General features: G+C 56.0%; 1 protein-coding gene across 1 annotated transcript in view; it reads right to left on the minus strand.

The window, feature by feature from the left end:
- TAC3 (tachykinin precursor 3) overlaps positions 1-18,975 on the minus strand; it is a 341,989-nt gene extending 323,014 nt beyond the window's left edge. The window contains exon 1 of the mRNA XM_069653546.1: positions 18,893-18,975. The gene's annotated coding sequence lies outside the window, so the exon portion shown is untranslated. The remainder of the gene's footprint in view (positions 1-18,892) is intronic.
- Between the last annotated feature and the right edge of the window lie 404 nt (positions 18,976-19,379).

Genomic DNA, 19,379 nt, shown 5'->3' on the forward strand with positions numbered 1-19,379 from the left:
AGGAGAGGTGGCCGGAGAAGGGCCAAAGGAGGTTCAGGGAGTGGAGGGAGGAGGGGGAGAGGAAGAGAGAGAGAACAGGATGTCCTGAATTTTAGAGATGAAGTGAGAAGCCAGGGCTGTGCAGAGGGCCTGGGAAGGGACAGCAGAGGTAGAGACTGAGGCAGGATTGGCAAGCTCCATGCAGATTTTAAAGAGTGCGGACAAGTTGTTAGATGCTGCAAAGACGCAGGCTTTGATGTGAGCTCTCTTCTTGGTGTGGACAGAGAGCCGGTATTGCCTTAGGAGCAGGCGACAAGCCACATCTGGAGGTGAAATGTCGCTAGAGCTTAATTCTTGGGCTAGATCTGCAAGATAAAGATCAAAGTGCGTAGGTGAGGTGGACATGGTGTTGGTGGCCTCCTCAGATAACGCTGGCATTGCTGTTAATAATCGTGAGCAGTCCAATGGTATACCTCAGCTAATCAGCTTTGCCATAAAACCTCATGCCATACAGTGTCAAAGGAGGTGCTACAATGAATGTTAGTGACGCATACAGACTGCTTTAACATCTGGCAGGCAAATTCTACTATGGATGGCAAAGCCAAAAGATGAACATGAGTGCCTATACCCTCCCGGAAGCAAGTCTGATTAAAAGGGATGATGTTCCTTTGAGAAATCCAGATGTTTAATTACGCCAATAAAATCTGCCAAAATCTTTGAAGGAACTTCCGGCATGGCCAGTACTCGATGGCTTTTAGGGTCACTTTGTGTTGCCTTTTTATGGACTGGGATGATAATACTTTTACACCAAGAAGCAGGAGTATACCATGCCAGCTAATAGCAGTACACAGGGCATGCGGCAGGCGGGCCCACCACAGCAGGTGCATCTTAATCAAGAGGTTGCACAGCCCTTCGGGATCTGAATGTTTGAAGGACTTAATGATGGCAACGATTGTAGCAACATGGCCATTATAGAGCCCCCTCTCCTAGAGATTGGGGAGTCCAGCAGCAGGGAGCACCAGCTGTCCTATAGCATCTCCAATTATTATTATTATTATTACACTTTATTTGTTTCGTTTTAAAAAAAACTTTACAAATTAAACACACAATATTTACATATTATACTACACAATAATAGCTACTCCAATGTAATGGAAAACCCCTCTGCCCCCATCATGGCATGTAATGTTAGATTACAAGAGGATGTTATGAGTAAACTAAGCGACAAACGTGTGATGTGTAGCATATGAATGGACACTGATGTTATTATATATGTAACACTAATGTGAGTGAGGCTTTTCAGGCATAGTGTACAGTGTGTAATTCATTACCCATAAAGACTTCTAATTTTGACAGTTACGGCATAGTGAAATAAAGTGATTTGGCCAGGATCACATGCTTTAGTTAAGTAACAAAGCCAGTATTTGAGGCTAGTCTGTGACTTAGGCACTTGGCCGCATTGTTTCCAATCACTTCTGTGTTGTTTGACTTTCAAGAATACTCTGTTTAATAAAGACCCACCATAACTTTCTTGGTGTTGTGAAAACATGACCAAATGCTCCAACCACAAGGCTGTCAGGGCTATACTGCACAGATGATCCCTTGTAAAGGTGAAAGCTGGCAACCTTGCAAATGCCTGTCTTGGGTGGATTAAGCTATGTATAAAGTAGCACTGCCCTCTTAGACAAAGACAATTTCCTGGAGATAAAGGTTTGCATTTCGGCTAATTTGCATACCCACAATGCCTTGCTGTGGTGGCTCAGAACTGGAGGTGAACTTCCAGTGATGGCTACTGAGAGGCGTTGTGGAATGTGTGATTTGGCTCAAATGGACTTTCACATTTCAGGTGACTGGGTTTCTTTTCAAATCTTTTTTAAACCATCATACTTGAATGGACAACTTGAATGGAAGACTAGAAGTTCCAGAACGCGAAGCAGTGTGAGGATAAAAAGAATGGCCTGTGAGTTTGCTCAAAGTACTTTTGGCATTTAAGAACACAAACCAAGAGATACTGAGGCACATGTCCCAAATTCCTTTAAGTTGAGCAGAGGGGACCACCTTCGTTTGCACCTATGTGTTTGCACTTATGCGAAACGCAAAGGTGAGGCGTAAACTGCAGGCGAAATCCTCTTTATGCCTGCCTTTTGCGTTCCACTATGCAAAATTAAGTAAGTTATGCCTGCATTTATGCATGGTTAACAGCATTTATGCTGGCATAAATGCTGGAGTATTTGAATGGTGGATAGGATGGGTGAGGCAGTGACATAAACTGTGTTCTGTACCCCCTGTCCACAATGCACATTTATAAAAAAAAATATGGAGTGGCATAAAATGCACGCATACAATGTATACGCATTCATTTTACACTATGGCATGCTCAAAATAAGCTCCACTGTGAACTAAGGTCACCTGGTTGTAGTAATTGTTTAACAAAGGCATCCTTGCAGGCCTCGTATGAAAAAAAAAATGCAATTCCACAAAAAAAGACAACACTTTTTGGTGTGTCAAATAGTCCCACTTGATAAGAAGTAAGGCAGTTTATACATTGTTTTTTTGTGTGGCAGCTTTTGATTCTCATGATTTAAGGTCTTGATTTTGGTAGCTAGCTGGAGGTTTGTGATGGCTTTCATAAAAATAAAAACAATCACCCATCACAGATCTTACCACGCAAAAGTCAATTCTAGGGTTTTATGGAAACAATGGTTATTGAGGGCAACTGTCAGTAATGAAGAGCCCCTCCCCCATCGCCAAAGTAAGGAAAGGGTGAGGCCGTGGGCAGGCGACACGTGGCGCTGCTTCTCTCCGCCTGTGAAAGGATCCAAAAGCACAAGTGTCTCTAAGCGTGCCCTCATTTTACAGAGAAGGGAACTGAAGCGTTGTTTTGGGGACCACTTGCCAGCTGGGCTGAGGGCCAAGCCCAGCCAGTCCGAGCCCACTCCTGTTGGCCGATCCCGTAGACCTATCCATCCCGGCAGCCAATCCACACCTTGACAACTGCCATAAGCCAGACAAGCGCTTCGAAGTCTCTGCAATGGGTCAGGTAGTGCTATACAAAGCATATCAAAAATCCGTGAATATACCCAGTTCCCATGTGTGTGCTTTGGGTCTGTGGCAATCTCCCAAAATGAGGGGCAACAAAGGGCTCTTTTCGTTTGCGCATTATCACGGGGAGAATATAGTGCCTACTGCATTATTAATTATTTATAAGACAAACCAATTCCTCCTTTGTGCAGCGGGCAAAGCACCGCTGCACAAAGGGTGCCGGTGCCACGCAGAGGCGTCGTGACACCGGCGTTCACTGTCCGCAGGAGGACCAGGTAGGTGAGATAAATATCTACCCCGTCAGTGTAACAGATCCATGATGCTATAGAGGACTCCAGCCTCCAGGGTTCCCAATGAGCGTCTTTTACAAGCCCTGACTCCACACCTACATCCTCCCAAGCGCCAAGAAGCGGCTCACTTTGTATGATGCTGCAGAATTACAGACATGTGGTTCAGGCCCAGCTCAAGATGATTGGGGGCTATTGCAACATGATGGCTGGGCCCCCTGCTGAGAGGGAAACCTTCTGAGGCACCCCTGGGGTGCATACATTACAACGGGGGACAAAGATTATCACTAGACGGCCAGCCGGCAGGACTCTTACACACTAAATGCCCACCGAAGAGCTGTAAAACCCTTCTTTGTCAGAAAGTGGCTGATGTGTAGGAACCCGTTTTAGAAGGCAATGAGGTGATAACACTTCTGTATATCTCTCATGGGAAGTGAATGACAGAAGTGCTCCAGGAAACACAACTTGAAATACGGGCGCGGCAAAGCGCACATTTTGAGCCCCAGAACGTAAATGGAGGCAGAAATATAATGCTGTGCTACATGGCTACTAAAGGGCAACACGGGGGCAGTTGCTGGGCGCCCCCTTGAGGCACCTTTCATTTGAAAAAGTTGTAAGACCCCGGCGCCGTCCATCATGTGGAGTGCGCATGCGTCTGCACATTGATACTACACTGCTTCCTTGCTTTTGTCTCCATCCCTTATCACTCAGATTTCCTAGGCTTCTAGACACGTTATGGCCCCGAATACCTCATTTCCATGGAGGGTGGCGGCTGCGAGAGGCTCATGAGCAGTGATGAAAGGCCTTTTTTCTGAAGCCTGAAGGTCTCACACACAAGGGAGAGCTTCAAGCTTTATAAAAAAATCCTTGTCATCTAGTGGCCGGGGATACCAGGGGAGACTAGTGAGCCCAAAACGAGATTTCGGAGCCTGCAGGGCTCGGCCCCAACCCACTTAGAGCCCTGCTTATGAGACATTCAGGGGCTGGCAAGACTGTGGTAATGTGAAGAGACTGCAGCACCAGAGATGGGCTGGCCAAGACATGTGTGAGGAGTGCCGAGCTAGAGCGGTGCAAAGGTTTGTCGAGTCCCTAATTTCCAAGCCATTGGGGAAAAAGTGTCAATTGGGCAAACAATAGAAGGGTCATAGCAAAGCATGCTTTATTGATCACCTGTTAAATCTATTATTTAAAAAACGTTATTTTTCTTATCCCCGAGCAAAACTGGACTAGAAGGTCTCCCAAAACGGGTTAGCTCACATCAGTACCATGAACGACTAGCACTGAAAAAGCCTTCAAGCCCACCAGAACCTGCCTTCACTGACTCCCCCCCCTCCCCATACAATCATTGTGCATTTACTGGGGTGTGGTTGGATTCAAGTGTACTGCAAAATCAGCATAGATGCCCAATGGACTTAGAGTATTGGGGTTGGGCAGAGTGGCATGGACTTTGGCCGCATTTCTAGTTGCCAGGGATAGATGCAATGTTCTCAGGGGTACCTGAACTTCCGGAAAACGCCCAGGGGTGCCTAAACTTCCCTAATCCTGTTAGGGACTGGTTGTGTAACCCGTGTCCATCACAACACATTGTACCTTTGGCAAGCGGAAGGGTGACTCGTGTCTTTCCCCAACAAGCCCGCACTGCACGCATCCATCACGCGCTCGCCGAAAAAGGTCAGAGCCAGGCAAATCCAAACTTGGGCATGCATACAGACTGGCTTGAAGGGATATTTTGGAGGAGCGCAGCAACCAACCTAAAAGTGAACCAGGATACTCAAGGAACCCACCAAAAGAGTGCCTTGAGGGCTATGGTCAAAGGATCCTCATTGCAACTTCGACTGGCCCTGAAGGATGTGACATTTGAGCCACTGCGGGGGGCGGGGGTGCATGTGCAGGCAGCCTGATACTCAGGAAATAACTGAAGTGGCATGACAACAGATGTTGATGTTGCAGTTACCATCTTCATACGATGCAAGCAGAAAGGCTACATTTCCATTATCCAGAGTGAAACTAAACAGTCTGTTTTTTTTTTCTATATCACTGAACAACAGTCAGGCTTGGTTGACAGGATCATATTACTTTTTTATTTAGTGCTTAGTGCTGGATTCATCCAACTTCTAGGCGCTGCAGTAATCAGTGTTTTTATTTGCCAATTTAATGGTACTCATTTTACCAACCATGGGAGCTTGCCCAGTGGTGAACAATGCTTTTGCAGGCTGGCGTGTGGATGCCGAGAGGAGAAGGGAGCGCAACGTTATCTGCAGCCAGCCCAGACCCACACCTTAACAAAAGTCTACCCCATCCCGTGAGCATCGCCGTGGCCCGGTAGTTTGCCACACCCCGACACCAGGACAGAATTGGGGTGCCTGCAGGAAGACGCTGCTACGGTGCCCACTAACTAAAGTCCTCGGTTCTGTGCTTAACCCAAAATTGAAAGCAACCAATCAGGACAGTGGAAATGCTTTACCAGGCAGCCCCGCCCCTGCCTAGAACGAAAAAGAGAGGGGGGGTTGGGGAGTCCCCTTAATGTCGGTTTCAGCTCTGTTTGCACTTGCTTCCCAGAGGACTTGAGCCGAGCCAGGCATTAGACTAGAGGCTGGCTCGACCCCTCATTGGCTTGCCCGTCCCTATGTAGTTTAGGATTAGCAAGGCCGGCTGGGCTGGGGTGGTTAGCAGCATTAGGAAGACCGCGCAAGGCCAAGAAAGCTGCAAAGGTCAGGACGACTTTGGGGAGACTGTGGCATGGGGTTTCTTGGAGAGACATAGGGAGGGACAGAGATGCTGTGCCAGTGTCAGGGAGGATTCCCCAGGTTTGAGTTTAAAAAGGCTGCGTCAGATTCAGGAAACCCAAAAGATATGGATAGTGTAGCAGATGAAGAAGGATTTAGGCAGTGAGGTAGAGGAGACATGTGGCAGCGAAAGGGAGGCTGTGCTAAAGACAAGTACTGTGGTGGGGTTAGGAGCGTGTGGGAGGCTAAGGGGGACTGCGGAAGAGTAAGGGGGACTCTGCAGAGTTAGGAAGGGGGCGATGGTAGGGGGGGGGGAGTGTGACAATGGCTGGGAGACTTCATGGTTAGGGAGGAGGCTGTGGCAGGCTAGGGGGGGGGAGTGTGACAGTGGCTGGGAGACCGCAGAAGTTAGGGAGGAGGCTGTGGCAGGGTAGAAGGGAAATGTGACTGTGGCTGGGAGACTGCTGCTGTTAGGGAGGAGGCTGTGGCAGGGTAGAGGAGAGTGTGACAGTGGCTGGGAGACCGCCGCGGTTAGGGAGGAGGCTGCGGCTGGGTAGGGGCGAGTGTGACAGTGGCTGGGAGACTGTGCCATGGTTGGGGAGGAGGTTGTGGCAGGGTAGGGGGGGGAAGTGTGACAGTGGCTGGGTGACTGCCGTGGTTAGGTAGGAGGTTGTGGCAGGTTAGGAGAAGTGTGACAGGGAGTGTGACAGTGGCTGGGAGACTGCTGTGGTTAGGGAGGAGGCTGGGACAGGGTAGGGAGGAAGTGTGACAGTGGCTGGGAGACTGCCGTGGTTAGGGAGGAGGCTGTGGCAGGGTAGGGGGGAGTGTGACAGTGGCTGGCAGACTGACGTAGTTAGGGAGGAGGCTGTGGCAGGTTAGGGGGGAGTGTGACGATTAGGGAGGAGGCTGTGGCAGGGTAGGGGGGAAGTGTGACAGTGGCTAGGAGACTGCCGTGGGTAGGGAGGAGGCTGTGGCAGGGTAGGGGGGAAGTGTGACACTGGCTGGGAGACGGCTGCTGTTAGAGAGGAGGGTGTGGCAGGTTAGGGGGAAGTGTGACAGTGGCTGGGAGACTGCCGCGGTTAGGAAGGAGGCTGTGGCAGGGTAGGGGGAGTGTGTCTGTGGCTGGGAGACTCCTGTGGTTAGGGAGGAGGCTGTGGCGGGTTAGGAGGAAGTGTGACAGTGGCTGGGAGACTGCCGTGGGTAGGGAGGAGGCTGTGGCAGGGTAGGGGGAGTGTGACAGTGGCTGGGAGACTGCCGGGGTTAGTGAGGAGGCTGTGGCATGGTAGGGGGGGTGACAGTGGCTGGGAGACTGCTGCGGTGAGGGAGGAGGCTGTGTCAGGGTAGGGGGGGTGTGACAATGGCTGGGAGACTGCCGGGGTTAGTGAGGAGGCTGTGACATGGTAGGGGGAGTGTGACAGTGGCTGGGAGACTGCCGGGGTTAGTGAGGAGTCTGTGGCATCATAGGGGGAGTGTGAAAGTGGCTGGGAGACTGCCGGGATTAGTGAGGAGGCTGTGTCGGGGTAGGGGGAGTGTGACAGTGGCTGGGAAACTGCCGGGGTTAGTGAGGAGGCTGTGTCGGGGTAGGGGGAGTGTGACAGTGGCTGGGAGACTGCCCTGGTTAGTGAGGAGGCTGTGGCATGGTAGGGGGAGTGTGACAGTGGCTGGGAGACTGCCGGGGTTAGTGAGGAGGCTGTGTCGGGGTAGGGAGAGTGTGACAGTGGCTGGGAATCTGCTGGGGTTAGTGAGGAGGCTGTGGCATGGTAGGGGGAGTGTGACAGTGGCTGGGAGACTGCCGGGATTAGTGAAGAGGCTGTGTCGGGGTCAGGGGAGTGTGACAGTGGCTGGGAAACTGCCGGGGTTAGTGAGGAGGCTGTGTCGGGGTAGGGGGAGTGTGACAGTGGCTGGGAGATTGCCGGGGTTAGTGAGGAGGCTGTGGCATGGTAGGGGGAGTGTGACAGTGGCTGGCAGACTGCCGGGGTTAGTGAGGAGGCTGTGGCATGGTAGGGGCAGTGTGACAGTGGGTGGGAGACTGCCGGGATTAGTGAGGAGGCTGTGTCGGGCTATGGGGAGTGTGACAGTGGCTGGGAGACTGCCGGGGTTAGTGAGGAGGCTGTGACGGGGTAGGGAGAGTCTGACAGTGGCTGGGAATCTGCTGGGGTTAGTGAGGAGGCTGTGGCATGGTAGGGGGAGTGTGACAGAGGCTGGGAGACTGGCGGGGTTAGTGAGGAGGCTGTGGCATGGTAGGGGGAGTGTGACAGTGGCTGGGAGACTGCCGGGATTAGTGAGGAGGCTGTGTCGGGGTCGGGGGAGTGTGACAGTGGCTGGGAGAATACCGGGGTTAGTGAGGAGGCTGTGTCGGGGTAGGGGGAGTGTGACAGTGGCTGTGAGACTTCTGGGGTTAGTGAGGAGGCAGTGGCATGGTAGGGGGAGTGTGACAGTGGCTGGGAGACTGCCGGGGTTAGTTAGGAGGCTGTGGCATGATAGGGGGAGGTTGACAGTGGCTGGGAGACTGCCGGGGTTAGTGGGGAGGCTGTGTTGGGGTAGGGGGAGTGTGACAGTGGCTGCGAGACTGCCGGGGTTAGTGAGGAGGCAGTGGCATGGTAGGGGGAGTGTGACAGTGGCTGGGAGACTGCCGGGATTAGTGAGGAGGCTGTGTCGGGGTAGGGGGAGTGTGACAGTGGCCGGGAGACTGCCGAGGTTAGTGAGGAGGCTGTTGCATGGTAGGGCGAGTGTGACAGTGGCTGGGAGACTGCCGGGGTTAGTGAGGAGGCTGTGGCATGGTAGGGAGAGTGTGACAATGATTGGGAGACGGCCGGGATGAGAGAGAAGGCTGTGGCATGGTAGGGGGGAGTGTGACAGTGGCTGGGAGACTGCCGGAGTTAGTGAGGAGGCTGTGGCATGGTGGGGGGGTTACAGTGGCTGGGAGACAGCCGTGGTGAGGGAGGAGCCTCTAGCAGGGCGGGGGTGAGGCAGTGGCTGGGAGACTGCCGTGGTTATGGGGGAGGCTGTGGCAGCGTAGGGTGTGTGACAGTGGCTGGGAGACTGCCGAGGTTAGTGAGGAGGCTGTGGCATGGTAGGGGCAGTGTGACAGTGGGTGGGAGACTGCCGGGATTAGTGAGGAGGCTGTGTCGGGCTAGGGGGAGTGTGACAGTGGCTGGGAGACTGCCGGGTTAGTGAGGAGGCTGTGACGGGGTAGGGAGAGTGTGACAGTGGCTGGGAATCTGCTGGGGTTAGTGAGGAGGCTGTGGCATGGTAGGGGGAGTGTGACAGTGGCTGGGAGACTGGCAGGGTTAGTGAGGAGGCTGTGGCATGGTAGGGGGAGTGTGACAGTGGCTGGGAGACTGCCGGGATTAGTGAGGAGGCTGTGTCGGGGAGTGTGACAGTGGCTGGGAGAATACCGGGGTTAGTGAGGAGGCTGTGTCGGGGTAGGGGGAGTGTGACAGTGGCTGTGAGACTGCCGGGGTTAGTGAGGAGGCTGTGGCATGGTAGAGGGAGTGTGACAGTGGCTGGGAGACTGCCGGGGTTAGTGAGGAGGCTGTGGCATGGTAGGGGGAGTGTGACAGTGGCCGGGAGACTGCCGGGATTAGTGAGGAGGCTTTGTCGGGGTAGGGGGAGTGTGACAGTGGCTGCGAGACTGCTGGGGTTAGTGAGGAGGCTGTGTTGGGGTAGGGGGAGTGTGACAGTGGCTGCGAGACTGCCGGGGTTAGTGAGGAGGCTGTGGCAGGGTCGGGGGAGTGTGACAGTGGCTGGGAGACTGCCAGGGTTAGGGAGGAGGCTGTGGCAGGTAAGGGGGGAGTGTGACAGTGGCTCAGAGACTGCTGTGGTTAGGGAGGAGGCTGTGGCAGGTTAGGGGGGAGTGTGACAGTGGCTGGGAGACTGCTGTGGTTAGGGAGGGGGCTGTGGCAGGTTAGGGGGGTGTGATAGTGGCTGGGCAAATGCTGTGGTTAGGGAGAAGGCTGTGGCAGGTTAGGGGGGTTGTGACAGCGGCTGGGAGACTGCCGTGGTTAGGGAGGAGTCTGTAGCAGGGTAGGGGGGAGTGAGACAGTGGCTGGGAGGCTGCCGTGGTTAGGGAGGAGGCTGTGGTAGGGTAGGGGGGAGTGTGACAGTGGCTGGGAGACTGCCGCAGTTAGGGAGGAGATTGTGTCAGGGTAGGGGGTGTGACAGTGGCTGGGAGACTGCCACGGTTCTGTAGGAGGTTGTGGCATGGTAGGGGGAGTGTGACAGTGGCTGGGAGACTGCCACAGTTAGGGAGGAGGTTGTGGCATGGTAGGGGGAGTGTGACAGTAGCTGGGAGACTGCCATGGTTAGGGAGGAGGCTGTGGCATGGTAGGGGTGTGTGACATTGGCGGGGAGACAGCCGTGGTTAGGGAGGAGGCTGTAGGAGGGTAGGGGGAGTGTGACAGTGGCTGGGAGCCTATTGTGGTTAGGGAGGAGGCTGTGGCAGGGTAGGGGGGAGTGTGGCAGTGGCTGGGAGACTGCCTTGGTTAGGGAGGAGGCTGTGGCAGGGTAGGGGGGAGTGTGGCAGTGGCTGGGAGACTGCTGTGGTTAGGGAGGAGGCTGTGGCAGGGTAGGGGTGAGTGTGGCTGTGGCTTGGAGGCTGCTGTGGTTAGGAAGGAGGCTGTTGCAGGGTAGGGGGAGTGTGTCTGTGGCTGGGAGACTCCTGTGGTTAGGGAGGAGGCTGTGGCGGGTTAGGAGGAAGTGTGACAGTGGCTGGGAGACTGCCGTGGGTAGGGAGGAGGCTGTGGCAGGGTAGGGGGGAGTGTGACAGTGGCTGGGAGACTGCCGGGGTTAGTGAGGAGGCTGTGGCATGGTAGGGGGGGTGACAGTGGCTGGGAGACTGCTGCGGTGAGGGAGGAGGCTGTGTCAGGGTAGGGGGAGTGTGACAATGGCTGGGAGACTGCCGGGGTTAGTGAGGAGGCTGTGACATGGTAGGGGGAGTGTGACAGTGGCTGGGAGACTGCCGGGGTTAGTGAGGAGTCTGTGGCATCATAGGGGGAGTGTGAAAGTGGCTGGGAGACTGCCGGGATTAGTGAGGAGGCTGTGTCGGGGTAGGGGGAGTGTGACAGTGGCTGGGAAACTGCTGGGGTTAGTGAGGAGACTGTGTCGGGGTAGGGGGAGTGTGACAGTGGCTGGGAGACTGCCCTGGTTAGTGAGGAGGCTGTGGCATGGTAGGGGGAGTGTGACAGTGGCTGGGAGACTGCCGGGGTTAGTGAGGAGGCTGTGTCGGGGTAGGGAGAGTGTGACAGTGGCTGGGAATCTGCTGGGGTTAGTGAGGAGGCTGTGGCATGGTAGGGGGAGTGTGACAGTGGCTGGGAGACTGCCGGGATTAGTGAAGAGGCTGTGTCGGGGTCAGGGGAGTGTGACAGTGGCTGGGAAACTGCCGGGGTTAGTGAGGAGGCTGTGTCGGGGTAGGGGGAGTGTGACAGTGGCTGGGAGATTGCCGGGGTTAGTGAGGAGGCTGTGGCATGGTAGGGGGAGTGTGACAGTGGCTGGCAGACTGCCGGGGTTAGTGAGGAGGCTGTGGCATGGTAGGGGCAGTGTGACAGTGGGTGGGAGACTGCCGGGATTAGTGAGGAGGCTGTGTCGGGCTATGGGGAGTGTGACAGTGGCTGGGAGACTGCCGGGGTTAGTGAGGAGGCTGTGACGGGGTAGGGAGAGTCTGACAGTGGCTGGGAATCTGCTGGGGTTAGTGAGGAGGCTGTGGCATGGTAGGGGGAGTGTGACAGAGGCTGGGAGACTGGCAGGGTTAGTGAGGAGGCTGTGGCATGGTAGGGGGAGTGTGACAGTGGCTGGGAGACTGCCGGGATTAGTGAGGAGGCTGTGTCGGGGTCGGGGGAGTGTGACAGTGGCTGGGAGAATACCGGGGTTAGTGAGGAGGCTGTGTCGGGGTAGGGGGAGTGTGACAGTGGCTGTGAGACTGCCGGGGTTAGTGAGGAGGCAGTGGCATGGTAGGGGGAGTGTGACAGTGGCTGGGAGACTGCCGGGGTTAGTTAGGAGGCTGTGGCATGATAGGGGGAGGTTGACAGTGGCTGGGAGACTGCCGGGGTTAGTGGGGAGGCTGTGTTGGGGTAGGGGGAGTGTGACAGTGGCTGCGAGACTGCCGGGGTTAGTGAGGAGGCAGTGGCATGGTAGGGGGAGTGTGACAGTGGCTGGGAGACTGCCGGGATTAGTGAGGAGGCTGTGTCGGGGTAGGGGGAGTGTGACAGTGGCCGGGAGACTGCCGAGGTTAGTGAGGAGGCTGTTGCATGGTAGGGGGAGTGTGACAGTGGCTGGGAGACTGCCGGGGTTAGTGAGGAGGCTGTGGCATGGTAGGGAGAGTGTGACAATGATTGGGAGACTGCCGGGATGAGAGAGAAGGCTGTGGCATGGTAGGGGGGAGTGTGACAGTGGCTGGGAGACTGCCGGAGTTAGTGAGGAGGCTGTGGCATGGTGGGGGGGTGACAGTGGCTGGGAGACAGCCGTGGTGAGGGAGGAGCCTCTAGCAGGGGCGGGGGTGAGGCAGTGGCTGGGAGACTGCCGTGGTTATGGGGGAGGCTGTGGCAGCGTAGGGTGTGTGACAGTGGCTGGGAGACTGCCGAGGTTAGTGAGGAGGCTGTGGCATGGTAGGGGCAGTGTGACAGTGGGTGGGAGACTGCCGGGATTAGTGAGGAGGCTGTGTCGGGCTAGGGGGAGTGTGACAGTGGCTGGGAGACTGCCGGGTTAGTGAGGAGGCTGTGACGGGGTAGGGAGAGTGTGACAGTGGCTGGGAATCTGCTGGGGTTAGTGAGGAGGCTGTGGCATGGTAGGGGGAGTGTGACAGTGGCTGGGAGACTGGCAGGGTTAGTGAGGAGGCTGTGGCATGGTAGGGGGAGTGTGACAGTGGCTGGGAGACTGCCGGGATTAGTGAGGAGGCTGTGTCGGGGAGTGTGACAGTGGCTGGGAGAATACCGGGGTTAGTGAGGAGGCTGTGTCGGGGTAGGGGGAGTGTGACAGTGGCTGTGAGACTGTCGGGGTTAGTGAGGAGGCTGTGGCATGGTAGAGGGAGTGTGACAGTGGCTGGGAGACTGCCGGGGTTAGTGAGGAGGCTTTGTCGGGGTAGGGGGAGTGTGACAGTGGCTGCGAGACTGCTGGGGTTAGTGAGGAGGCTGTGTTGGGGTAGGGGGAGTGTGACAGTGGCTGCGAGACTGCCGGGGTTAGTGAGGAGGCTGTGGCATGGTAGGAGGAGTGTGACACTGGCTGGGAGACTGCCGGGGCTAGTGAGGAGGCTGTGTCGGGGTAGGGGGAGTGTGACAGTGGCCGGGAGACTGCCGGGGTTAGTGAGGAGGCTGTTGCATGGTAGGGGGAGTGTGACAGTGGCTGGGAGACTGCCGGGATTAGTGAGAAGGCTGTGGCATGGTAGGGAGAGTGTGACAATAATTGGGAGACTGCCGGGATGAGAGAGAAGGCTGTGGCATGGTAGGGGGGAGTGTGACAGTGGCTGGGAGACTGCCAGAGTTAGTGAGGAGGGTGTGGCATGGTGGGGGGGTGACAGTGGCTGGGAGTCAGCCGTGGTGAGGGAGGAGCCTCTAGCAGGGGCGGGGGTGAGGCAGTGGCTGGGAGACTGTCGTGGTTATGGGGGAGGCTGTGGCAGCGTAGGGTGTGTGACAGTGGCTGGGAGACTGCCGGGGTTAGTGAGGAGGCTGTGGCATGGTAGGGGCAGTGTGACAGTGGGTGGGAGACTGCCGGGATTAGTGAGGAGGCTGTGTCGGGCTAGGGGGAGTGTGACATTGGCTGGGAGACTGCCGGGGTTAGTGAGGAGGCTGTGGCATGGTAGGGGGAGTGTGACAGTGGCTGGGAGACTGGCGGGGTTAGTGAGGAGGCTGTGGCATGGTAGGGGGAGTGTGACAGTGGCTGGGAGACTGCCGGGAATAGTGAGGAGGCTGTGTCGGGGGAGTGTGACAGTGGCTGGGAGAATACCGGGGTTAGTGAGGAGGCTGTGTCGGGTTAGGGCGAGTGTGACAGTGGATGTGAGACTGCCGGGGTTAGTGAGGAGGCTGTGGCATGGTAGGGGGAGTGTGACAGTGGCTGGGAGACTGACGGGATTAGTGAGGAGGCTGTGTCGGGGTAGGGGGAGTGTGACAGTGGCTGGGAGACTGCTGGGGTTAGTGAGGAGGCTGTGTTGGGGTAGGGGGAGTGTGACAGTGGCTGCGAGACTGCCGGGGTTAGTGAGGAGGCTGTGGCATGGTAGGGGGAGTGTGACAGTGGCTGGGAGACTGCCGGGGCTAGTGAGGAGGCTGTGTCGGGGTAGGGGGAGTGTGACAGTGGCCGGGAGACTGCCGGGGTTAGTGAGGAGGCTGTTGCATGGTAGGGGGAGTGTGACAGTGGCTGGGAGACTGCCGGGGTTAGTGAGGAGGCTGTGGCATGGTAGGGAGAGTGTGACAATGATTGGGAGAGTGCCAGGATGAGAGAGAAGGCTGTGGCATGGTAGGGGGGAGTGTGACAGTGGCTGGGAGACTGCCGGAGTTAGTGAGGAGGCTGTGGCATGGTGGGGGGTGGGGGGTGACAGTGGCTTTGAGACTGCCGGGGATAGTGAGGAGGCTGTGGCATGGTAGGGGGAGTGTGACAGTGGCTGGGAGACTGCCGGGGTTAGTGAGGAGGCTGTGGCATGGTGGCGGGAGTGTGACAGTGGCTGGGAGACTGCTGGGGTTAGTGAGGAGGCTGTGGCATGGTAGGGGGGTGTGACAGTGGCTGGGCGTGGTGAGGGAGGAGGCTGTGGCAGGGTATGGTCTGTGACAGTGGCTGGGAGACAGCCGTGGTGCGGGAGGATCCTCTAGCAGGGGTGGGGGGTGAGGCAGTGGCTGGGAGACAGCCGTGGTTAGGGAGGAGGTTGTGGTAGGGGCAGGAGAGTGTGACAGTGGCTGAGAGACTGCCGGGGCTAGTGAGGAGGCTGTGTCGGGGTAGGGGGAGTGTGACAGTGGCCGGGAGACTGCCGGGGTTAGTGAGGAGGATGTTGCATGGTAGGGGGAGTGTGACAGTGGCTGGGAGACTGCCGGGGTTAGTGAGGAGGCTGTGGCATGGTAGGGAGAGTGTGACAATGATTGGGAGACTGCCGGGATGAGAGAGAAGGCTGTGGCATGGTAGGGCGGAGTGTGACAGTGGCTGGGAGACTGCCGGAGTTAGTGAGGAGGCTGTGGCATGGTGGGGGGGGGGTGACAGTGGCTGGGAGACTGCCGGGGATAGTGAGGAGGCTGTGGCATGGTAGGGGGAGTGTGACAGTGGCTGGGAGACTGCCGGGGTTAGTGAGGAGGCTGTGGCATGGTGGCGGGAGTGTGACAGTGGCTGGGAGACTGCCGGGGTTAGTGAGGAGGCTGTGGCATGGTAGGGGGGTGTGACAGTGGCTGGGCGTGGTGAGGGAGGAGGCTGTGGCAGGGTAGGGTGTGTGACAGTGGCTGGGAGACAGCCGTGGTGAGGGAGGATCCTCTAGCAGGGGTGGGGGGTGAGGCAGTGGCTGGGAGACAGCCGTGGGTAGGGAGGAGGTTGTGGTAGGGGCAGGAGAGTGTGACAGTGGCTGGGAGACTGCCTGGTCGGGGAGGAGGCTGTGCCATGGTAGGGATGTGTGACAGTGTCTGGGAGACTGCCGGGGTTAGTGAGGAGGCTGTGGCATGGTAGGGGGGTGAGGCAGTGGCTGGGAGACTGCCGTGGTGAGGGAGGAGCCTCTAGCAGGTGCGGGGGTTAGGCAGTGGCTGGGAGACTGCCGTGGTTATGGGGGAGGCTGTGGCAGCGTAGGGTGTGTGACAGTGGCTGGGAGACAGCCGTGGGTAGGGAGGAGGTTGTGGTAGGGGCGGTAGAGTGTGAGAGGGTCAGGGAGCCTGCATCCCAGCCTGGGTCAGCAGGTGACTCTGAGTTGTCGCTGGCCTCCCCGTCCCATTAGAGAGAAACCTGGGGGAAACTCACACACGTGCTGTTATTAGCGAGATGCCGGCACTGGGGGTTCCCGGGGTCTATTCTGCCACCCCCTCTCTTCCCTTTCTACTCCACCGTGTGTTCTATATTACGCAGGGGCCAGAGCCAGAGCCCGGCTCTGGTGCCTTATTCTGTGTCCGCGTTCAGCGGCCCCTCTGTCTTCCCCCGTCTGTCTTTATCCCGGTCCTGTTCTTCGCGGCTCTCTCCCTTCCCCCCGACTTGCTGCTTGCTTCCGCCCCCCCCCCCTCCTCCGCCAGCTTCTCCCCCCGGTTTGTTTTCTATTCCCGTCCTATAATGTTTCTTTTTGTTTGTTTCTCGGCCTGGTATTTCCTGCCCTGCCCCCCTCCCCACTTTCTCACCTTCGTGTCCTACTCATCTTCCTTCACTGTGTTTATTTTTTCTTTTCAGCCTTTTCCTTTCTTCCTATACTCTGGCTTTACGCGTCCTATTAATTGTTTTCTCGCTCCCCACCCCGCCCTTTTGATGGCTTCTGTTTGAATGTTCTTTCTGAAAGCTCGTAAATTAGAGCCCCCGCCCCCCAGCCCTCAACGTAAAATGTGTATTCCATCTGCCAGTCAGGTGCTGGAAACCTGAAAAAACGACTCAGGCTTTTATCCTCCCTGCGCCTGTAGATTATCATGAAAAACAGCTCCTCTTAGTTACAGCGCTTCGAAACGGCACGACCTGTGGCAACAAGCGCTCTATGAAAGGTGTCATTCTTGCATCTGTGTCGAAAACCTTCCGCTTTCCTTGCTCTTATTCTTTATGCCCTCCCCCTTCCTACGAACCATTCTCCCATCTTCTTCTCTCCGTTGTATTCTTCTCCACAAACCTCCTCGCGCATTCTTCCTTCCCATCTCTTCCTCTCTCCCCCTTTATTTTTCTACATGTAGTTCTTTGTCCTGGTTCGTGGCGTCCCACTTTTCTGTTACGACTGTAATCTTCCCTTCCTTTTTTTCGTATCCCTTTCCTCTGTTACTGTACTCTGCCTCTTCCCTCTCTATCCCCCATTCGTCTGTTACCGCAATCCCTCCCTTCCGTCCTTCCCTGCTCCCTTTCCTCTGTTTCTGTAATCTCCCGCTTCCTCCCTTCTCTGCCCCCTTTCCTCTGATGCTATAATCCCCCGTCCTACTCTACCTGCCTCTTTTCCTGTTACTGTAATCTCCCGCTTCCTCCCTTCTCTGCCCCTTTTCCTCTGATGCTATAATCCCCCGTCCTACTTCCCCTGCCTCTTTTCCTGTTACTGTAATCTCCCCCTTCCTCCATTCTCTTCCCCCTTTCCTCTGTTGCTATAATTCCCCGTCCTTCTTTCTATGACCAGTTTCCTCTGCTACTGTAATCTGCCCATTCCTTCATTCTCTGCCTCTTTTCCCGTTACTGTAATCTCCCCCTTCCTCCATTCTCTGCCCCTTTTCCTCTGTTGCTATAATTCCCCGCCCTTCTTTCTCTGCCCAGTTTCCGACCATTCCTTCATTCTCGGCCCCTTTTCCACTGTTACTGTAATCTCCACTTCCTTCTTTCTCTGCCCACTTTCCTCTGTTACTGTAACCCCCCTTCCTTCCATGACCCTTTCCATCTTTTTCTGTAATCTCCCCCTTCCTTCTTCCCTTCCTTCCCTTTCCCCTGTTACTGTACTCTCCCCCTTCCTCCCTCCTTTCCTGTTGCTATATCCCCCTTCCTTCTTTCTCTGTCCCCCTTCCTTCTTTCTCTGTCCCTTTTCCTGTAATTGTAATCTCCCCCTTTCTCCATTGTATGTCTCTTTTGCTCTGTTGCTATAACCCCCGTCCTTCTTTCTCTGCCCAGTTTCCTCTGTTACTGTAATCTGCCTATTCCTTCCTTCTCTGCCCCATTTCCACTCTTACTGTTATCTCCTCCCCTTCCTCCCTTCTCTGACCCTTTTCCTCTGATGCTATAATCCCCCGTCATTTTTTTCTCTGCCCCTTTTCCTGTTACTGTAATCTCCCCCTTTCGCCATTATCTGGCCCTTCTGCTCTGTTTCTAAAATCCCCCGCCCTACATTATCTGCCCCGTGTCCTCTGTTACAGTAATCTGCACATTCCTTCATTCTCTGCCCAATTTCCACTGTTGCTGTAATCTTCACTTCTTTCTTTCTCTGCCCAGTTTCCTGTGACTGTAATCTCCACGACCTTCCTTTCCTGCCCCGTTTCATCTGTTACTGCGACCCCCTCCCTTCTTTCTCTGCCCCCTTTTTAATCTGCCCCTTCCTTCATCACCTTTCCCCCCTTTGCTGCTAACGCCTTCCCTACTACTTCCCTCCTCACTTCACCCTCTATCACTGCCATTCCCTCCCCCTTCAGTTCTGTACCCCTGCCGCCTCTCCCTTATCTTCTCGCCTTTCTCCCGTTACTGTCATCTCCCTCTTCTCTCCTTCCCATGTCTTAACACCTCGCTCTCCCCTTACAGGTGTTTTCCAGGCGCCTCTCCTCTTGAGCCTTCGCGCGGTTTCCCCTCACGCGCTTCCCCTCACCTGCCCCTTTGGAGCCGCAACACCTGTAGCTGAGGTGCTCTTCCCACTCCTGTGCGTTGCCGTTTTACGCACTTCTTTTTAGGTAGCCCTCCCTTGCTCCGGTCTTTGTCACCGCGTTACCCATCCCGGGCTCTGTTGACTCCTTTCATTCCATCCGACCCCTCTGGGGTTCCCCGTGCCCTTTTTTAACCCCTCCACCTAAACGCACCTGGCTCTTTTCAGCACACGCAGCGCTCTCTCGATAGCCCACCCTTTCTGGAAGCCGCACCTCTCTCACTTCTTTACCTTTGGAAATGCCCCCTCTGCCCTCGCTCGCCCCCCAGTGGCGGACCGCAGGCCCCAGGCCACCCGTAGGACGTTTCCTGTCCACAAGGAAGTTTGCGCGGAATCCGCCGCCAGAAGCCCGGGCCTGAACCCCCGCCACAGGACTGCTGAAAGCGCGCCTCTACCTGGGAGTGGAGTGGGGAGCTCTCGCCGCTCTGCAGGTGTCTCTGCTCTGCCTGCTGCTGTGGGAGGAGGGGGCTCACTCTGCCTCCTTAAATACCGAGAGGGAGCGGGGAGAGGGAGAGCGGGCGTCACTCGTCAGCTTCCCCCCTGCACATCCCCCCCCCCCCACAGCCCCTGACGAGCATGCGGCGCTCCCCACTTCAGCCCTGATGAGCAATCCCGCACCCCCTTTCCTCACCCCACTCTTCTTCCCCCCAGGGGAAAGGATGTGGCATATTGTAAGTGGACCCCCGTAATGTGTGCCATTGAGCAACTTGTCACTGCAGTGCTGCCAGAGCTCTGTGGAGATCTGTGCATACAACTCAGTCTTCATCCAGTGCTTAATTTGTGAGAAAATAAGTGCCAGGGCCCAAATATTTTCTAATATGCCTGTGACACACCGGGGTGGACGCCACCCACGTCTGCTCCATACAGTGCCAACATATTTGG

This window comes from Ambystoma mexicanum, chromosome 3q, assembly GCF_040938575.1.
Source record: "Ambystoma mexicanum isolate Mex_15411 chromosome 3q, UKY_AmexF1_1, whole genome shotgun sequence".
Lineage (NCBI taxonomy): Eukaryota > Metazoa > Chordata > Amphibia > Caudata > Ambystomatidae > Ambystoma > Ambystoma mexicanum.